This window comes from Triticum dicoccoides, chromosome 4A, assembly GCF_002162155.2.
Source record: "Triticum dicoccoides isolate Atlit2015 ecotype Zavitan chromosome 4A, WEW_v2.0, whole genome shotgun sequence".
NCBI lineage: Eukaryota > Viridiplantae > Streptophyta > Magnoliopsida > Poales > Poaceae > Triticum > Triticum dicoccoides.
Genome location: NC_041386.1, coordinates 749,681,649 through 749,687,364, shown reverse-complemented (window position 1 = coordinate 749,687,364; position 5,716 = coordinate 749,681,649). Strand labels below are relative to the sequence as shown.

The 5,716-nt window shown below is 43.3% G+C and overlaps 1 pseudogene; it reads left to right on the top strand.

Moving 5' to 3' along the window:
- Positions 1-3,314: 3,314 nt before the first annotated feature.
- On the top strand, positions 3,315-4,791 carry LOC119284458 (annotated as a pseudogene).
- The last annotated feature ends 925 nt before the right edge of the window (positions 4,792-5,716 follow it).

The following is a 5,716-nucleotide window of genomic DNA, read 5'->3' as shown; positions in this document are numbered from 1 at the left end:
CCGCCTCCCCACTCCCCTTGCTGCCCCTACGCGGCGCTCCGCCCCCTCTGTTAATTAGTATCACATATGGATTAATAGGATTAGTATCATATGCATCTCTAGATCCTACTGTCAATTAGTATCACATATCATCTTATATGTTACTAGATCTTAGGATTTGGCATGCACACATGAAGTGTTGTTCGTATATGCAGTGTGCTGGCCTTTCCTGTTTCCTCGCGTGATTGGGGAGAGAGTAGAGAGAGGGGTTAGGTGAGAGAAGTAGAGGCTTTTGGTTGCTCACCGAAACTTGGCTTTTGTTTAGTGTTGCGCCGCTCGACGAAGGGGACGGGCCGCAGAGGCGCAGACCAGGCCTGAGTTGGGCTAGAGCAGGCATATTAAATTGAGGCCAGAGCGGTTGATGCAAAGGGGAGCATGCACTTGCAATCTTGTTTCATTGCCTTTTAGGAGTAGTAGGAGGTTAGCCGGTGACGGCATCGATCCACCAGCACCCGGCCGTTAATGGAATGATGGACCCAAAACGCTATTCATCTGATGCTGTTAGTGAGCCCATTTTTGGTAAATTTCAGAAAAAGAAAACACGGAGAGACAGAGAGTTGTATCTTATCTAAAAGGGGGGTGTTTGCCTTTTATAGTTTTAATTATTGTGCATCTGATGCCAAAGATGGAATGGATGTTTACTTATTGTGTTTTGTGAATCTTGTGCCGTGCTGTTTTGAAAGATTCTAATTAAGCTGGTTCAACTTTTGGATGTGGGAATAGATAAAGTGTTCCCGTGCATTGATCCACTTAGTTCAGTTGTCCTTGATGAGGATGGAAGTGTTTTTACCCTTGTGTCAGGGCTGGGAGTTGTCCTTGATGAGGATGAAAGAGTTATTGCTCTGCTTTGCCATGCCTGCAGAGATAATGCATAATTGATATTTGTGTAGTTGCCTTTTAGGAGTTATTGATAATTGATATTTTGCTTTAGGGAAATGGCGCCACCACCACCACCACCATGTCGACGGTGCAAGTCAAGGTGCGCCAGCAGCCTTGTAACTGGCACGCTGTTCGGCATCTACTTTGAGTCTAGTTTTCTTCATGCGGCGGCAATAAATTATACTCCCTCCGTCCGAAAATACTTGTCATCAAAATGGACAAAAAGGGGTGTATCTAGAACTAAAATACATCTAGATACATCCCTTTTATTCATTTTGATGACAAGTATTTCCGGACGGAGGGAGTATGAAACTAGTAAGCACTATTTTGTTTTTAGTGTTATTGGCATTAATGCATCGTGTATATATCATTTTTATTTTTGTACACAGATCGTCCCATGCAATGTGAGGTCGGAATTCAACAAGCTGACCGGAGAGGCTCCTGGGGGCCCCTGCATTATGGAGGTCGAGAAAGGACAAAATATGACGCAGGTGGGAGGAGATGGATGGGTCCGTTTCATCGCCCACATGTGTATCACCAGTGGTGAGTTGATCAGCTTCTCCTTCAGAACAGAAAGACCCAAGCTGGACGTCATTTATGTTAACAAAGCAGAAGATGATGTAGATGATGAGGATGATGAGGATGATGAGGATGATGACGACCCACTTGATGAAGCCATCATAGCTCAAAGAATGAGGTTGAGCGAGGAGGAGGTGTGCAACCTATGGGACATCATTCCGCCACGTGCTGACTTCGTCGGGGTGCCACTCGTGACCTGCCTGACAAGTACCATGGTTGATCGGGATATCATGGTATGTGCATTTACTGTTGTAATTTGATGATATACTTTATTGTTATACTTAGTGTAGAGTCCAATGTTATATATGCTTAGTGAATCTTATATGCTTTATTGTTATACTTACTGTAGAGTCCGATGATATATATGCTTAGTGAATCTGATGATCTATATACTTAGTGACTCCGATGATATATATGTTTCATTGTTATACTTAGTGTAGACTCCGATGATATATATGCTTAATGAATCTTATATGCTTAGCGAATCCGATGATCTATATGCTTAGTGAATCCGATGATATATATGCTTTATTCTTATACTTAGTGTAGAGTCCGATGATATATATGCTTAGTGAATCCGATAATCTATATGCTTAGTGAATCCGATGATATATATATGCTTCGTATAGAATCCAAAGAACTATTAATAATTTAGAATCCATATATACTTATTAGTAGAATTCATGCTTAGTAGAAATGTAGTACTGACTTTTGATAGTGTAGAATGTGTGAGGCTACTTATTAATTGATATGTTTTTCTTATTCAGAAATTGCCAAAGAGCCTATCTAAGAGTTGTGGTATCAAGCTTGATGAAGAAGGCTCTGTTGGAATACGCCTTACCGCGAGGGGCTCCGTCACCACCTATACGTACGGCGTGGACACGGACGGTCGCACACACTTCAACTCGGTTGGGTGGAAGAGCTTCCTCGTCGGCAAGAATCTTCATGTTGGACAGGCAATCCTAATTACAGTCAGGAACACCCACCGCCTAGGCTTGAGGATGATGATCGTCATCGATATCATCTAGAACTACATATGCATGCGTCTGGCTGCTGAACCATATATATGCTAGTATGACTACCTAGTAGACATATCAACTATGATTTATCCATGCATTGTTGACTACTATATATGAGTTTGTGAGATTGTGTGGTTATATTAAATGTGGTATTGTCGTTAATGTTTGTGCGATGGTTCTGTGAACTTAGTTTATTTGCACTGGACTTGTCTTGATTTCCATGAATATTGCATCTGACTTCTTTTTATTATTTTTAATTTCTATTTGCCTAGTTGTAGAGTGGGGAGAAAATAGGGCGCTACTACTATGTGACGATAGTAGTAGCGTTGGTAGAGAAAGAGGCGCTACTACTAAGTATTTTAGCTGCAACAATTGTTTAGAAACGCGCTACTGTTAAATAATAAATGTAGCGCCCTAGCAGTAGCGCGGGTACCCGCGCTACTGGTATGTAGAAAACCAGCGCCACTAGTAAGGTTTTCTCTAGTAGTGCTAGCCTACCGTCGCCGCCCACCCGCTGCCCCTTCGGCCTGCCGCTGCCGCCCATCCTCTGCCCTCCGGCTGACCCATCCCGGGCCGCACATCCGCTCTCCACCGCAGTCACATGCACCGCCGCCCCCTTCCAGCGTTACCCGCGCATGGTCACCGCGAGCTAGCGCCCGAGGAGGAGTAGTTGGGGGCTGCTCCCCGAGTGCGCGAGCCCGGCCCCAGGACCGCATCCGCTCGCCCGCCATGGCCGCACGCACACGCGAGCCCAGCACCAAGCCCGCATCCCGTCGCTCTTCCTCGCATCGAGCACGAATGGGATCAGCCGTGGCCGCATGGACGAGCGTGATCCTTTTGCAGTGCAGAATTTTGTTGGAGCTGGGAGGAATTGACGGCTGGAGACGGGTGGTACGTACGGCGGCGCGCGGGGAGAGGGCGATGGAATCGGCCAGCTTGTGGCCTTTTTTTAGATCGGCCATCATGGCCTGTATAACGTCCTCGGACCTATAGAAGTAAGCATTGGAGGCTCACGTTTTCGATGGCCTATAAAATGTATAAGGGTCCGCGGACTTTTACCGTGTCCGTTCTGGATAAAAAAAAGGCTAAAACCATAAACCCGTCGGAATTTTACAGGTTTGGCCTTTTTAACGAGTATGCTAGAGATGCTCTTACATCCATACCAAGCAGAAAAGCAAGACATTGGCTTGCTGAGCTACTGGCCTCGCTACAGGCAATAAAAAACAAGAACAGGACTTGATATAAACATGACATAGGTTAAGGCAGTATGAAGTGTCAGCAAACACTTGCATATTTGTTGCACATGTTCTTTCATAATTTCACTAAAAGAGTGCTAAATTGCAATGAAAATTCCTCATTCGTCAGTTTAATGTGTAAAATGGAAGTCTTTTCATTTCAATTTAAGGCTTTCATTTGGAAATGGAAGCTTTTCAATTTCAATTTACGGTTTTTAATTTGGAAATTGAAGCCTTCTAATTTCCTTTTTATTTGCATTCATTTCAGGTGCTAAGCTACTTAACCATCGATAGTCCTATTGTTTTCTGTCTCTCAATGAGTAGTAAGATGAAGGATGCCCCTGAAATGATTGATGAACTGGTTATGGAGAGGAACAATTTTCATTTCCTAGAACATGCCGAGGTACCAAGCATCGATCATCCGCAGACATACTCTCATATTGATGAATCCAAGATTGTGGGCAGATAGGATGAGAAGGAACGAGTGGTGAAGATATTGCTTGAGCACTCCAACAATAGTAGTGATGATGCTAATAATAATGTCATGGTTCTCCCCATAGTTGGTATGGGGGGATTGGCAAGACTACCCTTGCCCAACTTGTGCACAATGATGAGAGGGTGAAGCATCATTTTGAGTTAGTCTTATGGGCATGTGTCTCTGACAAGTTTGTTATTGAAGAAATAATCCGATCTGTAATAGAAGTGGCCACGATGAAGAAGTGTGGTCTCACTCACATGGAGACATTGCAGAAGAATCTTTGTGAAGTTTTGGGCAAGAAAGGGTACCTCCTAGTGTTGGATGATGTTTGGAATGAAGTTGGGCAAAAGTTGGAGGCTATTAGATCATTGCTAAACTCACATGCTGGTCTTGGTAGTTCTATAATTGTGATAAGCCGTAGCGATCAAGTTGCTTCTATCATGGGCACACTTCCTCCACATCACATATCACTTCTAAATGAGGATCAATCATGGGAGCTTTTTCACATAAACACGTTTGGAAGGGGAGTGGAAAAGCAAGAGGAATTGATTTCAATGGCTAAGAGTATTGTAGACAAGTGTATGGGATTACCTCTTGCTATCAAAACCATGGCAACTTTACTTCATTCCAAGCATCACAATCAGTGGTTTTCTGTTCTGGAAAGTGATGTCTGGACGAATGATGTACTAGCAACTGGGATTATACCTTCATTACAGTTGACCTATGATCACTTGTCATTTAAAGGAAAAATATGCTTTTCTGTTTGTGCCATTTTCCCAAAAGATAGCCTGATGAATAAGGACACGTTAATCCAGCTATGGATGGAAATGACTTTGTTGCATTAGAAGAAAGAGGCCAACAAATTTTTGATGTGCTAGTTTGGAGATGTTTCCTACAAAATGTGGACGTTCGAAAGAATAGATTCATCCACCGACCAACTACTTGCAAGATGCATGATCTTGCTGATTCCGTAAGCGGAAATGATTGCTCAGTTCTGCAAAAACCTTCATTATGGCAGCTGCCCTCCCTCGTGAACTTGTATTTGAATAATTTTGATAGCTTGGCAAGTATATGCATTGTTAATCATGATACACACAATGGGGAATCATATATTTCTCCACCACCTTTTTTGGTAAATTGGAAACTATGGTAGTTTCAAACACGCCTAAGCTAGAGAGATGACACCAAGAGATGGTGGGACAAGTAGCGGATGTATCATTCCCTCGTCTCAAGAATCTAAATACTTCTAAATGCCAATGCTAGCAAGCATGCCCAAGGTGCTCCCTTTGCTTGAAGATCTAATGGTGAAGGTGGCAAGAGACAAGTCCTTTTACCATCTGATGAATCTGCCTGTGTAGTCTAATCTTGAGTGCAAAGGTTCCATTAAAGTGGAACCTGTAGTTGGTCGGCTGATTGGTGATGACCTTCATTTCTCTATGTCTATTGATTCTTATGTGTTCCTAAGACTGAAGGGTTTGGCGGACAAT